General features: G+C 42.8%; 2 pseudogenes; one reads left to right on the plus strand and one right to left on the minus strand.

Moving 5' to 3' along the window:
• The window catches only part of LOC147419161 (uncharacterized), a 30004-nt pseudogene extending 24188 nt beyond the window's left edge, over nucleotides 1-5816 (plus strand).
• Nucleotides 5817-7922: 2106 nt separating this feature from the next.
• LOC147419162 (uncharacterized) overlaps nucleotides 7923-22144 on the minus strand; it is a 40858-nt pseudogene continuing 26636 nt past the window's right edge.

Genomic DNA, 22144 nt, shown 5'->3' on the forward strand with positions numbered 1-22144 from the left:
AACTCGGGCATTGGCATTTCCAGAGGAGTGCTTTAAAACAAATCAAATAAATTTCCCCCAAAAAGAAATCAACAAGTAAAGTTGCCATAGACTCGTGACACATACCTGTCGGAATGATTCATGAAATGTTGAAAATTTTTCCAAAAGTCAGAGGGCACACTTTGACAGCTGCGTGTCTAGGACATGCAATGGGGATGACCAACTTTGCCTCCTTGCAATCGAATACTAAGTCTTACTCAAAGCTCTCCAAAGCTGATACCATACATGCATGCAAGGCACTGTTCGAACCCGACCATCCAAATCTGCCGCATCACAAAGCTCTCTTAGCAATATTCAGATATTACTTTTTAGTGAGAGATGCTCAAGGACCAAAGGAGAAATGCGAAGTACCTCTTTACTGCTTAATAAAGAATATACCTTGTGGGTTTCATCAGATCCTCTTTACATCATTGCAGACAAGGGCGAAAAGGTTTAGAGCACAAGTGTAGTCACCTCAATCTAGCTTCCAATGTTTTGTCGTGCCACTGTTGGCTTGGGTGATAAACATCCGCATTAACCCTCTTAAAGTGGATGAAGATACAGCATTGCCACCGTAAGCAAAAAGAAAGTCTCTTGGCACAGATGATCAGAAGAAGAAACAAAAGAAAAGAGTCAAAGTGGTCAAAGATACTGCAGAGACACTACGACCTCTGCCATTTTTTCAGAGAGCCAGACTTAGGTGACGCATCCTCTACGTCGTCCTTCTTCTACCTCTGTCTCTGTCTCTACAGTGCTGGAGGCCGTCCGGAGCTATTCTTGGTATGCCCACTCCTGTTACTAAGGCAGTCTCTCTCCCTCAGGTACCTCTCCCTACTACTCACATCTATACTTCTGCCACTGTTACCACACCTTTCTCACCATCTGTGGTACCCTCGTCGTTCTCTCCCATCTCCACCTCACCCACTGAACTTGCTACCACTGTCACCCCGACAACCACTGTAGTGCCTCTTGGGCACCCAACTACTACTGTCACCCCGACATCGAACTGCAGTAACTCTTGGGTACTCTACACCTCCAGATGCTACTACTGCTTCTTCCAGTGAAAGTGACTCTACTTCGTTGTTCAAAATCTCTAAAGAGAACTTGCAGGAGTCAAGAAATGCTATTGCAATGATTGAACTTGGTGTCGAGAAATTAGCAGCTACCCACCAGAAGCACTTGGTCACATATGCGGCCATGGAAGGCTGCTTGCGAGTTGCAGAGAGTGCCATTGCTGATAGAGATGCTACCATTTTTGCCTTGCGTCAGGCTCTGGATGTAAAGTCCCAGATAATTGATGAATTCAAAGCTCAAATGCAAGGATTTCGGGACATGCTAGTCCCAAAGGGGACATGGGGTTTTAGCAGCAGCCTCAGGCTACCATGGGATATGGGTGGGTTCGTCCCGCTAGATCAGTACAGACACCCATGGGATATGGAGAGTACAGTCATTGACAGTTTGGGGGAGGTGCTACTACAGTTTGACTACTACCCTCAGGGATTTCAGCACCCTGGCATCTTTGGCTCCTTACCGCACATGTCCTCCTCACAGACGGCTCCTTGCGACGGCTTTGCAGCCGCACATCGACATGGGTGTGCGAGTCGGCGGCCTCAGTACACTTCAAGCCAGGTACTTCCATCCGCCGAGCAGCAGGTGGCTACTCCTTTCGCTGAGAGTCGGTTTGTGGAGAGCACTCATAGAGTCCATAGTTTTCTCATCGATCTGATGGCTCCACCTCCAAAGTCTGATTCTTCGGGTGCAGCAGTGGCCACAACTCTATCTCTTGGATGACAAATTCAGGACCTGACCATTGTACATATGCAGTACCTAGTGGTTTTCTTTCATAGTTTTTCAGTATTCCTCTCACCGAGACCGTGAGCGGTCTTGTGGCGGGCAACCTGTAGCAGGCTACAATGCCACTTTCACAAGACACACAGTTAGTACAGTTGGCCTGGTCTTGTTCACACTGGACGTACTCTCTGGACTAGGCAGTGACACGTGGTAGGGATACGGACGGTGGTCTAGTGGACATCGTGGCCAGGTCACCACCACTCAGTTTGGGGATAGACTTAGATGGCTGACATTTATGAGCCATTGGTGGCTCTTTATGGTTGTACATATGAGTAGTAGCTGTCGGGTCATGATTATTATCTTCTTCATGTATGGTCCAGCTTAGAATGAATCTCTTGAAGGGCAGGGAGCAGCATAAGCTTTAAAATATACAGTAGCTCACATGAAGTGACACACAAAGCAAAAAACGTGCTATACGGAGCATACATGGTGATGAAAAGTATTAAAGCTAAATTATTAGAATTGAAATAATATGAAGGCTCTAAAAATGTAAATGAAGGCTGGAAATTAGTGACAGCAGCTAAAGCGAAGAAGGAAGAAGAATTGTGAAGGAAGTAGGTTCTCTCACCCACCACACACACTCTTTTTTTTTTGTACATCATGATTTAATTTACAAGTGGGAAACCTCAAAACAAGGAGAACCCACTGTAAAAAAATACAATAAGCGGAGCTTTGCGATGCTCCGAAAGGTAGAAGAAATCAAAGAAAATCCTGTAAGCTTCAAGAGAGATATCTCCCACATCATAAGCATAATGCAGGGCTTGTCCGAGTGAAAAACTTGAAGGGAAAGGATCAATTTGTAATGCATGAAACATCCGAGAGTTGGGTTGGTGCCATATGGTCCACATGACCCAAAATCTGACCCAACTGAAGAAGATCTCAAACTGAGACTGTGGTGGTGGAAGAACTCCAAAAATCCAAAACCGTCTCCAAAAGATTCCAGATATGAAACAAAGGTGCAGAGCAGAGGACACGTGTCTGATGAAATTCCGGGAGCAGCGGCAATCCCAAAGAAAATGCGTAACAGACTCGTCAGCCCCAAGACACTAGACACAACGAGCGGAAGCAATGCATTGTGCATGCAACAAAGTACCAACCGGCAGAGCACCCACCATGTATCCCCACAAGGAAATGTGTTCCTTGAGTGGTAAGTGATTCTTCCAAATGCGAGAGTGTTTTTTGCCACCACAACTGAGATTTGGAGAGTGACAACAATTGATTTTCATGAGCGACAATCCATGCATCAGACTGCATCAAGGCATAAACAGACCCAACGGATATGCAGTCCATCCTAATATAGCCAAGATGCTAATTAGAAAGCCGAGAGTCCCCAAGCAGTAGAGGCACTGGAGAAACATCTATAAGTAGATGTTGAATTTGCTGCCACAAATGTCGATAATGAGCTCCCAACTCATAATGAAAAGCAACAACCGGAAAAGAAAGAACCTGTCCCGCATTATTCACCGCTTGATCAACCTGGCAAATCCCTTTTTGTGAAAGAAAGTAAGCTAGTTGAGGAGAGTGTTGAACCAAAGTAAGAGAGAATGCTTTTCTCCAATGGATGCTCTCCAACCCAAGTGAGTTTCCTAGCAGAGATTGACGACCATGCCAGGATAAGTGCAAGGTAACAGCCTTCCAATCCGTAACAAGAGACGAAGTGAAGGGACATCCCGGAAAATGGCCATCCAACTGTCCAAAAATGACATCCCAATACGAAGGATGCCAATGACCAAAAGATTGCGTGACAATGCCATCACATAAATGCGAAACCATGAGCGTCCATGGTTGTCATTGGTCCACGAGTGTAGGCATAGCTTTTCGAGCCAAAACATGCTGATGTAAATCGAGAATATTAATCCCTCCCAGCCGCTTAGGCGTGCATAACTTATCCATTCATAGAAACCGCAATCCTTTCTTGTGGGATGAAGTACGCCAGAAATGTTCCAACATACGTGACATAAGAGACCCAAGGCACTGCTGGGGCCAGCATAATAGTGGCAAATAGAATTGCACATAGGCCATCATTATGCTTTGGACAATTCTAAGTTGCACATGCAATGACCATGTCGACAATTTCCAATAGCTCACACAGACACAACACTAAATTTGCATTCGATGATAATTTCTTTTCTAAATTTTGGGTGGCTGCAGCTCTTGTAATGAGAAGCTGTATTACCCAAACTCGCTTCTTTGCACGAAGCCAATCTCGAATTATTATCGAAGTCCAGACATGTGGGACTCAATCGAGTTCCAGATTCACATGCGAACTCCTCTAGAGAAAATTGCGGAGCTGAAGGACAGGCTTCAGAAGCACATTGAGGGGCTGCCACAGTACTGGTATCCGGAATTCGGAGTGGTCTGCAAAGACATAGAGGACTCCACAAAAATGAAGATGGCCATGTGGATGAGACATCATCTCAACTACCAGGTACTTACTACTTTCTACAAATAGGGATGCTAAACCAGTTCACAATACAAAGCACTTAGGCATGTTGACTCTTGAACCAGTACTCTCCTAGTTAATTAGGGAGTAATAACATTGGCATTATGCATTAATAAAAGTGTTGATTAGTGTCTGTACAAGAGTATTTGCATCTCGTAGTATGTCTCAACGAGTTTGAAAAATAATATTGATCATTAAGTGAGGATATTCTGAGGGAGTATTGTGCTTAGTATATTCCTAATAAGCTCATTAATTGAGCATATTCATAGTGTGTGTACATGACATGGAAGGTGCCAATCAAGATCACGCTGTAATTATGTGCATTTGCCAAAGTATTGTTAAGTATGAAGAGCTTCTAAATTTTCTCTTCATTGTCTCTGTTGAAGAGAACCATTTCTACACATTTGATGCAGTTTCAGATCCTTGAAAGGCACAGAAAATTGTGTTTGTCTTTTTGAAGGTATTCTTTTTAAGCACTAATGCAAACAATTTGCTTGTTGTTGCAGGAAGGAGGTGAGAGGTTTCAACGACGGAGCAATCTACTGCTGTATCTGAAGCAGCAACTGGAGGATCTAGAGATTAGCTACAGGTTGCCTCAACAAGAGATACTGGTCACAGGAGTTCCAATGTTGTGTGAAAGTCAAAAAATCACATGACACACTCTGTGATTAAGAGGCTAGCAATGAGGGTATGGTGGGTCGCTTGTTGGCAAATGCTTGACTCTGATTTGTAGTTGGGTCAATCATTGGAACACCTCTGTTAGACAGGATGACAGTCTTTCGAACTGAAAATGGGCTTCGTGAATAAACTCAATACAGGCGAGGACTTGAAGGTAACTATCCCATTTGGGGATAACTTCATACATACCTGACACCTATTTTGTTTTCTTTTTTGTGATGGTTAATTCATTAAAAGATGTAAAGCACATGGCTTACACATAAAACATGTACAAAACCTCATCTGATATCAAGTGACTTGAGACATTTACAAAACACAAATAGTGTGCAACCATGTTCCTTGTGAATGATTTGAGCATCAATCAGAAAAGAGACCCACCGAAGCAATAGACCACGAACAGGCCTAGTATGGCTTGCCCACCCCGAGCAGGATGAAGAATAAAAGCATGGAGTAGGGTCCATTTATGGCCCAAGGCCCATCCACTGAAAGTAAACAAACACCACTGCATTTACATCTTCCCCCCTTGTAAAAGCTTGAGAAAAAATCTTAGAACCATGAGTTTATGAAGACCTTGCCTGTAAACGTACCAGCTGAGGAAGGGAAGGAGACAGCAAATGCTATGGATGAAATTGATGTGCTTGAGGAGGTGCCAATCCAGTTGGAGTTACCTCAGGCACCTGAGATGGTTTGAATGTTTCTCAATGGGATTGTGGAATCAGGAAAGATTCTCCCACTTCATGGCAAAGTGCTACCTAAGCTATCATTAAAGGTCATCAATCCCTTGAAGGGGGGTCTTTTGACATTTTTGTAAGTTGAATGACTTATGATTATTTGTATATAGCCTGGTTTCTTTTGGAGGTAAGATTGAATTTTGAAAGTATCGTTGGATTATTTGTATACAGCCTGGTTTCTTTTGGAGGTAAGATTGAATTTTGAAAGTGCACACCCACACAAACACCCGACCACTAGGCTACGATCTTGTTGGCACTGTATAAACCTTTCGGTATAATAATGTTAGTCAAAGCATTCTGATGTTCTCATGTTCTTGGTATGCACTTACATGCTTCACAAAAAAGAGTCAGTTGCAGTCTTTGTATATTGAATTGTGAATATCGAGTGGAGTAAACATGTTTCTTTTTGGGTAAATATGTGAATATATTAAGAGGAGAAACTTTTTACAACATCATCATCACGAGATAGAGCTCGTTCTAATCGAGGGCTTTCACATGCACATTTTGGCTGGCAGTAATTGAGGCGGACTACCTCCTATAAAGTGTCCATCACAAAAGATATTACAAAATAAGACACTTAAATTGTTTTTCTGGTCATCCAAAACACTTGCAAACATTTTGGGGTAAGCATCTGAGACCTTGATGTGGTCATGTTAAATGTCTAGATTACTAGCAGTGTAGCTTTCATGAGTTCATCTTCCCACGCATATACAGGCTTGAGGGAGGCCTCCACATAGCCCACCAACTCTTCATTACATATCTTTTCTTCAATCTTTACATAGTGATGGTTGATTTCTAAATCTATGTTTCATATTTGTGGCTTGCAAGCACACAATTAAACCCAATCATTGTCGATTGGATGTTGGCCTGATGGCTAGAAAAGATGATTTTACGTTTTTTAATCCAAAACTCAGATATGCTACAGATATTCTACATGAATGACATCCCAGGGAATCCCGTAAAATCCCAAAGATAAATATGCTTCCATTTCAAGTCAGAGCATTTAATATTAGCCAGCTTGCTTAGAATATCCAAGTCTTCTTTATTGGCACTGCCGGTAAGGCAGAGTCTATGGGGAGGAATTTTGCTAGCATGGCCATCGGGGCTTTGGCCAATCGAGATTTTCCATGCATGCGATTGCTATTTTTATTGGGTCTAGAGAGTAGATTTTGGGAGTGAAGACTCGTATGTATGTTTATGTGTTGTGGCTTCTGTAGTGCTTTTGGTTAGCATTCCAAAACGAAACGTGCTCTTCTGTCTCCCTCTTTAATGTATAAAGGCTACGAATGTGAGAGAAAGAGAGACAGAATTGCGAGTTAGCTGCTCATTGTTTTGTGGGAATTTTTGTGTTGTTTTCTCTCTCCTTTCGTGCAAGAGAGTGTGATTGTTTGGAATGAATTGTAGATGAGCTCATTTGCCTCCTCTCTTAGCACGAGCACAACCAAAGCAGCCGGCCAGCCAAAGAGAAGGGGCGAGAGCATACGTGTCTCATGCTCTTTTTGGCCGGCAAGTGGCTGGCTGGCCGCTGTAGCCCACACCTCCCCTGGCAACGTCTCCAGCCTCCTGCCATCCAATCAAATCTCTACAGCCCTCTTCCACTCGCTGGCCGAGTTGTTGCCGGAGAGGTCGTGCTCAGTATTGCCAGCCAGCAAGGGAAGATTCCCCAGCATCAAATCTTGGCTGCCGAGCTGCCGTCCTGGCACGTGCTAGAGCTATCTCTGGCTGCACCACCTGGCTGTTGGCAAATATTGACAGTCGTGCAAAATGGCGATTCCTCCCAACTAGCCCTTTCAAAGTAGCAACTAATTGAGTCCTTTCTCCTCGCTACATACCCAAGAAACGCCATTGCTGCTGTGCGCGTCTCACGAGCTTCCGGTTCTGCATCTACCACTTCTTCCTCACCCATCGCCAACATTACCTTTTTTTTTTGCCTGGATGCGTCTTCTTGATCCTCTCTGTGCCAGTGATTGTACTCACTTCAGCGGTTATGGTCCCCTTTGCACACCGTAATCTTGTAGAAGAAGAAGAAGAACCAGAGGAAGGGAATGTGCTCCTATGCCCATTCAAATCTTGAGCTTCTGTTAACATTTCTCTTTTGTCAGTGAAACTTGACAGGTACAGCAGGCAGTAGCAGCATGTGCAAAGCACCCAGCGGGTAGCGTGAAAGGCTACAGGAGGTCTAGGGTCTAAGCACTCTGCAATCAGTGCAACACAGGTCTGCTCAGCAGTTTTGGACTGCGACCAGTCCCCCTTACTGTCTCGTCTGCAAACAGTGAGTGATCTAGCTTGGGCTGCAGACCAAAACACAGTCAACGCATACAGCCGCTTGTACAGTTTCAGCCCGAGGGTGTGTGAACAATAGCTAGCCATCTCCAAAGGAGCTTGCTGCTGCCACTGCTGTTGCGAGGGGCCATGATGGTAGGAGTGGAGTGAATGAAGCACCAGAAGGAGACATTGCAATTGCGTGGGGCAGAGGCAAGTTAAGCTCGGACAAGCAGCCGACATCCAGCAGTAACAGAAGGGTGGTGGTGCTTTTTGTCTGGTGCTAGTTGTTCTTGCCAATTTTTCCTGCCATGGAAACCATCTCCCCTGCTCCACCTTCACAGGACACGGAAGCCATGAATGTTTCACCTACTTGCAAGCCGCGAGATGACCTTACTCTCTCAGAGCTCGCACATATGACAGAGGTAATGCCAGAGATTACAACGGCAAAAGAGAAGGGAAAGATAGTCTTCTACAGAGAGACGGGTGGTGATTGTAGAGCAGCGCGTTGCATGATGGTGCGAGACCTATAGGACCACACTGAAGATTGCTACTTGGAATTGTAATGGGTCTATGAAGTTGGACGTGGTGCATTTGAGAACAGTTTCAGAGATAGGGACATTGTATTCTTCTTAGAGACTCACCAGGCCCTTGGACAAGTGATGCCACATGTGGTGGGATATTGATGGGAGCCAGCCCAAACGACAGCTACGAGATCTGAGCATGGGAGTAGAGGTTCAGGAGGAGAAGCAGTGCTATTTAGAGAGGAGCTACAACCACTAGTACATATTGTACGTAGAGATGAGCATGCTAGATACATGTGGGTGAGATTGAGATGCGACACAAGTAGATTTCTATACATTTCCATATGTTACTTTCCTCCCAGTACGTCAATATATGCTCTATCTAGAGGGCAGTCGCCTTTCTCTATACTAGATGATGATATATGGGAGTTTTCTAGGGATGGTGATATCATTCTCCTAGGGGACTTCAATGCCCGAACGAACAACTCTCAGACAGTCTTCTACGACACTTCAAATGAGATGATTAGAGAGCTGGATGTGGGTGAGTTGGGGCTTGACAGATGCTCACACGACAGAGAGCAGACGGAGTATGGGAGATACCTGATGGAGATGACGACTACACATGGGTTAGCCATACTTGATGGCTTACAACGATTTCCTGGAGAAGTTGGTCTCACATGCTTTCCACACAGACATGGGGCCAGTACAGTGGACTATGTTATGACACAGCCAAGCTTTGTCCCTCGCATTCAGGATTTCATAGTGGGAGCCAAGCCAGTGGGCGTAGCAGTGGATCATGCTCTCTTGACAACCTCCATTTCATTTCAGTATAGTACAACCCAGACATCAGGAGGCAGGTCATACGCTCACTATACATTTACACTAGAGATTGATTCCATTTGATATGTAACCATGGCCAACATCTGACACATGCATGGAATACAAGGTACCATGCTTCTGACCTCTGAGTACAACAAGATTACCTTTGCGTACTATCCAAGAACCATTGCCAAATGTGGTGTTGTAGCCCAAATCATCAAGCTGACCAGCAAAAATCAAGCTTTTAGTCAACTTGGGCACATGTCTGACATTACATAAAGTAAAGTGCGTGCCATTTCTTATATGCAATTTGACGTTTCGAACACCCTCAATGTCTAGTTCATAAGCATCACCAAGTCTCACTTTGCCACAAGAGTGAGAATACGTAGAGAACCACTCTCTATGTGGTGTCACATGGAAACTCGCACCAAAATCTACTATCCAATTCTGTGCATAATGCCCATCTTCTGTAACAAGAGCCTCGACAGGTAGATCTACTGTGAAGACCAATACGTTAGAGGTAAGTGGCATAACAACCGCTGGAAGAGTCTTTACAATAGGAGCATTTGAGGACTCTAGCACATTGATCTCCTCTAACTTTGCTTTGCCCTTGTTTGAATCATCAGACTTAGAAGTTTCACTGGATTGTTTATCCTTCTTGCTTTGCTACCATTTCTTGCAATCCTTCTTCACATGCCCTTTTTTATGGTAGTGATAGCACTTGACATTATGCATAGAACCCCGAGACTTACTGCGTGAGCCCCCACAATCCGTGCTTTTGGCACGACTTTGAGTGCGACCCCTCTGTCTATCACTAGCAATATACGCATCACCATCCTTCTTGCCTTTAAGAGATTTCCTGCGAATCTCCTCGGTCAACAGACTCCCAAGGACGTCATTGTACACTAGACCGGTACCAGGTGTTGAGTTGCTAATCTCAATACAGAACGTATCCCAAGACGTCGAGGGTAAATTGCATAGCAAGAATATACATTTGATTTCCTCTTCTAAGACCAAACCCTGAGTGGTCAACTGAGTGAAAATGATATTGAACTCATTAATGTGAGTAGAAATAGTACCCTCTTCCTTCATACAAAGGTGAAACAGCTTCTTCATCAAGAAAACCTTATTAGTGGCACTTTTGTTCTCATAACTGGAACACAACTTATCTCATACATCTCTAGCAGTTCTTTCTCCAACTATAGTAAAGTACACAGATTCGGCCAAATACAAACGGAGGGTAGATTTGGCCTTAGCATCAAGTTTCTCCCACTCAACATCTGTATACTCGTCCTCTGGGTGCTCCACGATAGGATCCAGTTGGTCTTCTTGTATACAAACATCTTGAATCTGCTCTTTCTAGACATCAAAATTCGTCCCATCAAATTTCCATTTTTATCACTAGATGACAATGCTGCAGGCTAAAGATAATATGACGATAGACACTGGTAATTATGAAAAAAAATTTGGCAAAGTTTCCCCAGAAAAACTGACAGAATCTCAATTCAAAATTGTCACAAGAGATCAGTAACGCATCAAAAGTAATGCTCTCAAAGCATAAGACAGGCGTATCAACCACTAACTGTGCATTAAAAAAATCAAAAGCTGACCCAAGACTGCCAACACGGCGTCAAATGCACCTAGCCTCTCTATACATGTCCTATGGCGAGGCCACGAAAAAGGATACTCGAGCAACCTGTATCACCGAAAGAATCTCAACATTCGAGAATCCCCCATCTCAAGAAAACCTCACGCTATCTATCGACCCTCACAAAAGGTTATGCAGACAAGAAACCAGCCCAGTCTCAGAAAGCGCATCGAACCGAGTCTCAGAAACGGTCAGGATTACCAGAAACAAGCCAAATTGGCTCCACAAAAGGTACATATGGCAGTTTTCGCAACTCAACGTACATCCACTGTCAACAATACTGCAAGGTGCAGTATACACGCTCAAACAGACCCCAAACAAAATGTGCAAGCAGTAAACAAATCCCTGCGGGGAGTAAAACCGCTCTCAAAAGAGCTCAAGCACTATCAAAAGTGCCAAAACAATGCATATCCGCATCAAATACTCCCACTGAAATCTGTGCTAATGTTAAATACTGTAACCTATAAGAAACCTGGATGTCCTGTATATATGCAAGAACCTGTGAGGAGATGGATGCCTGAAAAACCCGAGACAATGTCGATGCCGAAAAGTGCTCCTAATCATCCCATAAACACTGTTTCAATAGCACATAATAGCCTTTGAACAACCTGCACCTGTGTCATGTACCTGTACCTGTATCTGTAGCAAAAGTGGAGTTGAAAAATACAACTCCTGAAGCAAAGCTCGGATGAAGCTTTCGACTGCACGAACAGCTTTGAGAGGGGGGTAAAACCGCAAGACACCTGTTGGAAACGCTCTCGGAACACTGAATTTTCCTATGCCAAAATTGAAAACCTGTTTACACTTTTGAAAGTGCGTGCACGCGCGGACGCGAAGACGGCAAGCACAAACCCTGCTCTAATACCAATTGAAGGTGCCACGGAAAGCGTGTGCGAGTGCAAGTGCGAGAGAGCGCGCGCACACACACACACACACACACACACACACACACACACACACACACACACAGAGAGAGAGAGAGAGAGAGAGAGAGAGAGAGAGAGAGAGAGAGAGAGAGAGAGAGAGAGAGAGAGAGAGAGAGAGAGAGCTGCTTTGGGTGGAGCGCACAGCAACGTTGTCCTGTTGCAGTGAGAACCCAACAAACACACACACACACACACACACACACATAGAGTATAGATAGAGAGAGATGTAGAGAGGGAGAGATAGAGAGAAAAAGAAGGGGAGTAGAGAGAGGAAGAGAAAGAGGGAGAGTAGAGATAGAGAAAGGTAGAGAAAGAGAGACGGAGGAAAAGAGGAAGAGTAGAGTAGAGATAGAGAGAGACAGAGGGAGAGGGAGAGTAGAGAAAGAGGGAAACAGAGAGAGGGAGAGGGAGAGAGGGAGAGAGAGAGTAGATAAATCTCCTATTGTTCTCTCTCTACTCTATTGTCCTTGTCTTACCGATCCCTACGTCTCTATAAAGAGAGTGTAGAGATAGATAGTTAATGATTAGAGATTCGGTTAATTTTTTCTCTACCTAAGATTAGATGCACTCCTCTAATTTATGAAAGGCTGGAGTTCTTCATTGCAATAGGATAAGTGGGACTAGGATTTATTATCTCACTTGTTGGCATGCTTGTTTACAGGGTTCGGGGGACACCATCGAGAACTATGGTTTTAATAATGGAGTCGTTTTAGACTTGCCTACAACTTAACCATTATTGAGCTATTAGAAAGCTCGATAGGAGCCGGTGCCAACTTAGCATTGTTAAACCCACTTCATTACTCTTTGCAATAATCAATATTCTAAACCACGGGTGTAGTTACTTGAGTGCATTTTTTTGAAAACTAAGAGAAGTAGTAACCGAAGCTTTAATCTCTGTCTACCTCTATCTTTTCTATACATTAGAGAGAGAGAGAGAGAGGGAGCGAGGGAGAGGAAAGAGGTAGATATAGAGAGAGATATAAAGGGATAGATGAATACATATATTTAGGTTTAGATATATGTATGTTTAGGAGTAGAGAGAGGATTGGATGTAAACATGTAGAGATATTCAGATTGGATATAGTGCTAGGTCATGATACTCATCAACTTTTAATAAAGATGTCACACAAGAGACCATTTGGTGGGGAGTAGCCATCACATTCTTCTTTTGGTTAGTTTACATCCCATGTGGGCTCCCATCCACGGTGGATGTTGCCTCTAGTGGATCCAAGTCTTAAGGGATAAGTCCAAGCATTTAAATTAATCTTATCCATAACTAGTTTTTCATGAGCATGAGTCTAGGTTTATCTTTGTTATTTGCAGGCATGGCTCCCCTACACCTATGGAGGTACCGGTCCATCTACCCACGTTCCTCCGTTGGTGGTAGATCCAGACCTCCAGCGGACACTCTCTTTACGAGATGAGTACCTCCATTTGATGGAGGGATTGTGGCGTACAATGTTTCTCAATAGACCACATCATGGGGTAACCAGAGAGCGTTTCAACGCCTTCTTCAGATTCTTATACACTCGCCGTATAAAATTGTTTTATAAACTTTAGAAACCAGCAACCCGATCATACACGCTACATCGAGGAAATATTGCATGCTCGATTTTCAAATATCCCCAATGAGCGTTTTTCAACACAGTGGTTGGAGGACTACATCAAAACATTTTTGAAAAACAAACAATCAAGTGTACGGCGCGTAGTGGCTAACTAGGTCGCAAATTCAGACAGGAGCTATGGCAAAGGCAATATGGCATATGCGGAGTGAGAGTGGAATATGCAGGAAAAAGATGAACAAGTTGTAACAGGCTCATCCTATATACAACCGCGCGAAGCTCAGGTCATACAAACTCCTACACTCTATGGTTCGGAAGGCAAAGCAGCTTGGAATGACAAATATGTAAGTTTTTTAAAAAATTGGAGCCTAAACTATTCAAAAAAGGTTTTAATTTATGGATTTCTTTTCTGACTTAGGAAAATATCACTCTGAGTCGTCCGATCAAAGAGATAGTCAAGGATAGAGAACGGCACACATAATTCAATACTTGATGATGGTTGTTGGAGAACCATCACATCTCTCGCAACCAATTCGACTCAACGATCAAATCTCTACAAGCGGTAAGTTTAAACAAATCATATTGTACAAATTATTTTAAGTTGTTAATTTGTTTAATTTGATTTTGATTAATGTAGAGTTAGGATGATCAAACGTATGAATCTATGGACGATGATGAGGAGGAAAAATTGAATAGATAGAAAATTATTTGCATTCCTCTTTTAAAGTTCCAATATGGCACAAGAAAAACTCTTTGAGCATATGTATATACAATTGAACTAAAATTTTCATTATTTGTATTTTTTTTAAGTTATTGATCTTTTGCACTTTAATTATCAAGATAAGATATATTCGAACTCTATTGTTTTTTTTTTTTAGTACATTTTTTCAAAATGAAATTGATATTTCAATTGTTTTATGCATGTCAAAATTAAAGGTGCTCATTTGAGCCATCCAAAATTGGGTGGCCAAGGTGAGCATCTTTGGTTTTAATAGACGCATAGCGGTAATATCTGTGGCAATAGACACGGTAATATGCACGATAATAGACGCGAGTATATAGCCACGATTATTACTGTGCATATTGCTGACAAATCATTGCTGCTTCTATTACCACCAACACAATTTTCTCTCCCCTCTTTTTCATTCGTTATTCCGCGATAATAGAGGCAGTTCTCAATTTTTCCTCTTATAGTGTAAGCAATGAAGTCATCAACAACAACATTCTCATCCCATTCTTGTTCAACTATAGTATCCTCAAGGGGCAAATCAACCACTATACATTGGAAATTCATATCCTCATGTGGCGAACATCGGCGGGCTCAAGCTCACTCGACAAAGATTATTGACTACTCAGATGATACCTACTATGCTCTTCTACAATTGTATGTTACTGCTATACATGGTTCCTTGACAGAGGTGCTACTCACCAAGTGACTTATCACAAAGAGTGGCTCACAAACATACACTTAGCCATGCATTAGAGGTCTCTTTTGGAGATAACAATAGATAGCTTGCCAAAGCTAATGGAGATGTGGAGATCCAACTCTCCGATGGTTGCAAGTCGACAATCCCTAACACAAGAAGTTTTGGATAAATTCTCACAATAATTCCCGCATTGTGACTTACCTCAACGTCATGAGCTTCAGTGAGGGAGGAACTGCATACCTAGCTAGGTATAAGGTGTGGATGTTGTGCATTGGATGTAACATGCTCCGTTTGCCTACATGAGAAAATTTCTAAATCTTCTTGTGTAATGTCTATTATGTTCTTAGTCTTGCAAATAATCTCATTTCTGTTAGTGAGCTTATAGATGCAAGTGTCGACCTTGAATTTATCCAAAGTGGCGGCAAGCTGCTTGCTCAAGCTCCCTCGCATCATATGAGCTTATGCTTAGCAGTTGTACCTCCTCTCCACATGGACTAGCATCATTTGTGCATACTTTTGCACAAGCTAGGTAGTGTCACCATCCTCAGTTCCGCCTGCGGCTGAAGTTGAGTCTTGCGCCACCACCCCCCAGCTATTGTATATGCACGACCATCCCATTTATCTGACACCGCTGCCATGTCTACCTCTGCCTCTTGTGCATCTCCTCTACCTGCTAATTTGCCCAAGGAGCTCCCATTGCTACTGCTTGTCACCCATTCACCATTACATATAGTTTGGAGTTCCAGCTGCCATGAGTGATCCTTACCTACTAACACCTCCAAACGAGCGTGGCTTAGGTTGATGTTGCTAGTTTCCCCGATAGTAGCTATGTCATGAAGCTCTGCGCAAATGCATGTTTCTATACACAAGAAGATTTAGAAATTTTCTCATGTAGGAAAATGGAGTCTTTCTCAGTGTTTTTCATACAATACATAACATCATGAGCTTCTGCTCTAGAGGCACCGCCTACCTAGCTAGGTATGCGGCGCCTCCCTCAGAAGCTCATGATGTTGAGGTAAGTCACAATGTGGGAAATATTGTGAGAATTTGTCCAAAACTTCTTGTGATAGAATCCTTGAACTAGTTTTTCTTTTAGGACCTCTGGGATGGGTACCATTTGTCGTCTCCCCCAAAAGAAACAAAGGAAATATGTATGTACAAAATAAACGAAAGGGAAAGAGACGACAGATACTTCAGTTGCACCCTTGAGCTTAAAACACCTCAACAACGACTTTTGTCTTGGAGGAACGATAGAGACAATGGCTATGGTGATAGGGTAACTCTCTAAGCTGGGAGGTTGATTTTGGGGGCTAGCCACTTGCATTTGCAAAACTCATTCAGATGCTACAGATTGAGGATGTTCTGCATCAAGTACAAAAAGTCACATATTGTTGGACTATCAAATTTCAATTTTATTTATATGACTAAAGACTTTCATGAGAAAATCAGGGTCATCCATGCAATCTACACCCTCAAATGACATCTTAGTTTGGAGATCAACGAGTGTTAACATCAAGGAAGGAGTCATAGCTTTGACACTATATACAACAGGGTCTTAAAAGTAAATGAACCCGGGGAGGTAGGATCTATGGTGGGCCATAAAGTGCACAGATCTCGAGGCAAAGTAAGGGCTCAAAAAAAGTCATCGACATTGACCTGCCGCCTCGCGACTCAAGTTTCAAACCACTTACCTGCTCATTCACAAGAAGATTTAGAAATTTTCTCATGTAGGAAAAGGGAGCCTTTTTCAGTGTTTTTCATACAATACAAAACATCATGAGCTCCTGTTCGGGAGGCACCGCATACCTAGCTAGGTACGATTGGGGGCAGGGGACCACCAGCCCCCCATCGGGCCGGCGGTCCCCTGCCCCCAATCATTACCTAGCTAGGTATGTCGTGCCTCCCTCACAGAAGCTCATGATGTTGAGGTAAGTCATAATGTGGGAATTATTGTCCAAAACTTCTTGTGATTGGCTACCTAGTGTTCTATCCACGCACCAGTGTGGGTTTCCTTATCCCCCTCCCCACTTCAATTCCCTAAAAAATAAACCGTCCCAGGCCAAAATAAACTTAAAGTAAACTCGGACCTATCGGACGGATCAAAAAAGACATGACGATCGTGCCTCACTTCCTCTTTCATTGCTCCCACTACTTGGGGTTCATTCAAGACACCGTGGTATATAGTGCTCAGGAGAGCAGACAAGAATCTGTTTTTGTTATCAATAAATATGTAATTGCTAATGCAATTGTTTGCAATTACTTTGGGACGTGATTGGTTTAAAAGGTTTAAAGTAGCTTTGTATTTGTAGATGGTGAGAAGGCACATGGGAAACCTGGTCTTATGCAAGATGCCTCTAATCAGTTTCCTCATATCCGAAGGGACGCCCTCAAGCTCCACGCACCAACTTCAACTAATTACTCCCACTGCAACATCCATGGCTTTGTTTCCTGTGCACCACTACACTTGCCCTCAGGATTTTTGAGAGACGTCTTATAAAGAGGAGATCTGGGACCTTCTATGGGAAGGTACAGCTGACACAACTGATACAGGCCTCTCAGTGGAGGAGTGCACCATTCTACTGACTGATACACTACATGGTGCTGCATCAGTGGCATACCCACACACTCAGCCGGCGGGCAGGAGACAACATTCTGGGAGCATGCCCCAAAATAGTTGGTATGATGAGGAGTTCAGAGAGACGAGAGCCTAGCTTTAGAGGGATCTTCTTTTAGGACTCATCACTTACAGACAGTCTCGGATTGCTTCCCGACGCCTTGTGCGACGGAAGAAGTGAGCTTACCTCGCTCAGATGGAGCGAGACTTATATCAGATGTTCTTGCATAGGGACTCAGGAGAGGCATGGCGACTCTTTTATGAGAACTCCCCTTCTCGAATGATTACTTCACCTGATGTGTGGGGCCAATATGCAACCTCGTTATATACGGTTCTTGGACAGGAACCCCTTCCAGACACTACAGAGCCATGTATAGCTACCAGCATCTTCTTTACCACCGAATGGTACAGAGGACCGGGAGGGCACATGATCACGACGGTCTAGTAGCACAACACTTTATACATGCTAGGGATACGTTGATGGACAAAGACGGATCTCAAAAAATCTTCCTCTTGGACAAAAATTTTACACAGGTTATACAAAGATTTGTCTACCAGTGAACCGCAAGCCAGTTGCAACTACACCAGACCTGCATGAAGATCTCAAGAATTCAACAAGACCTAGAGTGGAGCAAAGTCAATCAATTAGATACAAAAGTCATCAAGAGATTTGGATTCCTAAGTCTTCCAATGATCCGAGTCAAAAGTCAAATTTCAATGATCAACAGAGGCCTACAACAACATCAAAGACTTTTTACAACATGCCCAATTGGAGAATCAAACAGATAATGGAATCTTCACAGTCAGAAAAGGACAACCCAACCAACATGAATACAGATTCAAAGAAGATAAAACAGATATGGCAAAAGAAACCTTCAATTCCAACTTGGTCCTTCACTAATCTTTTTTTTGAGGATTCAAGCTTACTTTTACCTGAAGAAATGTTTGTAGTAAGCTCAAGAATGTAAAATGTCAAGTCGCAAGGGTGCAAAAAACACTCTTCAACATAGTGAGAGTCGTACTGCTGAGCCATAAAATGAGCAAAGCATTAGTCCCAAAGCTTCAAGTCATATTAACTTTGTGCTAAGAGTCGTAGTTATTAGGCTTACGCTCAAGCTGGAAGAGTTGAGCATATCTAAGTCATGTCCCTCATGCTGGATGAGATGAGCATAAGAGTCGAAGTCTATTAACTTACAATCGGTGGAGTGTCGTAGAGTCCAACACTCACGCACAGTGCACAGTAAGATGAGAGCACATATCCTTGTCAATGAAAACCATTCTTAAAGGGGTGCCAGTTTGCAAAGCATGTCATATGCTTTCATAGCTACACCATCTTTCTAAAGAACCCCTAAAAATCTTTCTTGCACAGCATATTGTTTTCCATGCATTTTTGTGTATACATAAATAGGATGTCCCATCATTGAACATATGCATTAAACACACTTTTTGCTTCCACTGATGCACCTTGAGAGGACTACAACAGGCAACAAACCAATGCCATGCTAACGAACAAAGCCATGAAGTGGGGTCACTATTGAGCGAATAGGAAGCTTGGGAACTACCCAAAACTCCCCATCGCTTGGTGTTGACCTTGATGTTAAAGCCATTATAGGCGATGGAAAAGACCTTGGGGCATGAAAACCGACAAAAGATAGACAAGTCATGAAATAAGTCAATATTGAGCAAATAAGACGCTTGGGGACTGCCCAACACTCTCCATTGCTTGGTGTTGATCATGTTGTTAAAGTCCTTACTTATGCCACCAAAGACCTTGGGACATGATAACCGACAACGAAAAGATAAAATTTAGTGAAGTCAATACTGAGCGAATAGGAAGCTTGAGGACTGCCCAACGCTCCCTATCGCTTTGTACTGACCTTGGTGCAACCGACGATGAAGACCATGGTGATGTGATTACAAAAATACAGTTGAGTCACTACTGGGCGAATAAGAAGCTTGGGGACTGCCCAATGCTCCCTATCGCTTGGTGTTGATCTTGCTCTTAAAGTCATTATACACGACGATTGAGTCAATATGGGGCGAATAAGAGACTTGGGGGTTTCTCAACGTTCCCTATCGCTTGGTACTGACCTTGGGATTAAAATCATTACATGTGAAAGTGGAGTGAGCACCGAGCATATAGGAGACTTGGTGGCTGCCCAACGCTCCCCATTGCTTGGTGCTGACCTTGGAAAATTGGCGACGCCCAGTACACTTCTACGGATATCACATTTTTTAATTCCAAATCTATTTGTGAATAATCCCTTTAGTACTTTATTAATATTTCCATGCTAATAAGTAATCTAATAATGCACGTATCCCAAAGGTACTTTTTTCCCACTGGGCTTTTTCTCTTTGGTCATCCAGATATAGACCCTAATTTAGAACCTCATCATTCTACATCCCTTGGACATACTTTTCATAAATAAACAGAAGCCTCATCATTATGCTATTACAATGAACAAATGCAACATCATCTCTCACATCAGACATATTCGGACCAATGAAGATGCTGTAGCAATTTGAATCTCATCAACAAATTCAACGACAAAGTAAGACGATCAGCCCATCAACAACCAATCAAAAACCTTTCACAGCCTCCACGAACACTTTCCAACAGTGCCCCAGGACGGGCACTAAAATCGGAAGAGGGGAATGTTAACTTAGTTAACAGGAGCTGCTAAAGACCAAAGACGTATGGATACACATCAAAGAAGAATACAAAGAATCAATAAAGATTGGAGTTACACATTTTCCACATTTTCTTGAAATGTTCACGTATTGTAAATTCCCGATTTATTTCAAGCCATTGTAATATTTCTAATGTGTTACGGGCTCATTGGGAGCTCCAAGCTGAAAAGAATAGGTCAATTATTGTGCCTAGATTGCAGATTTAGTAAGTGGTGGAGCCCTAAAGGCCTTGGGCACTCGGACATCGCATATTTTTACCCTAGGTACATAAGGTAGTGTGTAAAAGAAATTAGGGTTCTCAACCTCATTTGTTGAGAGAACTCTTTGGTAAGAGCTCTTGAGGTGGTGGCTGGAGTGAGCTTCTCCTTGCTCATGAGATTTGATTAACACTAATCAATGATTCATTCTCTTTCACTATGCCTCTCTCTTACTTCTTATGGTTGCCTATGATGCTTAGATTAATTAGATCTTAACTAATTAGTGGTTAATCCCTCTCTAATCTTGTGTGATTTCCCTCTTTTGCTTGTGTGTGCATGTAGGTTTGATTGGAGTGTGGTGCTCGATAGATCTATGTGTGTGTGCTTGCGATTAGTGTTTTGCATGATAGGATTAGTGTTGTGTGCATCTTGCAATCGTAGTGTGTGTGATTGGGTTGATTAGAGGTGAAGAGAAGTGGATATGGAGATTGCCCTTCATTGCGGCTTAGCTCCTCCATTGGCCGAGAAGATCACCTCATAAAGTTAACCATTTGTGTTGCCACGATTAGCTCACTAACTGTGTGAGTGTTTCCATGCCCTAGCCGGGTAGCTCATCCCTCCAGATTGATGATTTTGTTGGTCATTAGAGCTATTGCAACAATGGGACCCTTAACAAGGCATATCACACCTTTTGTGCTAGTCGGTGGAAGGTCTACTTTACCTTTACCTTTGTCTGTACGATCTGTTGTTGATTCTTGTGACTTCTACAACTCTAAATCTAGCAATAGTAGTACCTGTAACTGTTGCTTGCTACCACTTGGGAAAGAGAGTATCAACGTGTTATCTTTCTTGTAGACCTTGTGTTGGTCTAACCACTGATAGGATGAAATCTGCAAGCATGTCTTTTGAAGACTTCACTTGAAATTTTACATGTTCTTCATTCTTTTGGATGCTAAGGATAGCAACCATTTCTTTCTAACTTGCAGCCATATGTAGCATTGCTTTAGTATTCTATTTACCTAGAGTGATCTCGAGTATTATTTGGATATTGTATGCAACCATATTACACTTTGCTTCTTTATCCAATAGAGCATTGCATCTTACACTTGATCCATTTGTATTGTTGATGACTATAGATATCTTTCTTGATGGTTCTATTGAAGATCCTTGTCCTTATTTGGCCATAGTCCCGTCATGATCTAGCTGTGTCTCTATGGAAGGTGACTTGAGACTTTGAGCTCCATTAGGAATTCTATCTATTGATTCAACTGACAATGTTTGATAGATGTTTGAAATTTCTATTGCTTCATGGTTGTTTGCAACCTCATTCTTCTTTAATTCTTGCCTTGGTAGCTCTTTCTACTCAATAGATTTCATGGATACTCTTTGTTCTATTTGATCTGCACTTGCTATTGCTTGATCTGCTTTAAGCTCTTTTGAGGCTCTCTTGGTTGGAGATGAATCACCTTCAATAAACTCAACTTTGGCTCAAATGAGGATGAAGAGTGTGCTTTCACACACTGACCTTGGCCGTAGATGGTTTTTTCACTTATCTGAATGGTCGTAGAAATGACTCCCCAACATTCAGCTTGCTTGTTTCTTGATCCTTATCCGTGAGTTACAATTGGTCAGATAGTAGTTTTGTACGAGGACTCCAACTCTCATGAATGCCTCACTGCATTAGTGTCATGTGGCTCAAACGAGGATGAAGAGCGTGGTTTCACACACTGACCTTGGCCACTAGACATAGCAC

The sequence above is a fragment of the Adiantum capillus-veneris genome, chromosome 29 (assembly GCF_014529385.1).
Source record: "Adiantum capillus-veneris isolate H3 chromosome 29, ASM1452938v2, whole genome shotgun sequence".
Taxonomy (NCBI): domain Eukaryota; kingdom Viridiplantae; phylum Streptophyta; class Polypodiopsida; order Polypodiales; family Pteridaceae; genus Adiantum; species Adiantum capillus-veneris.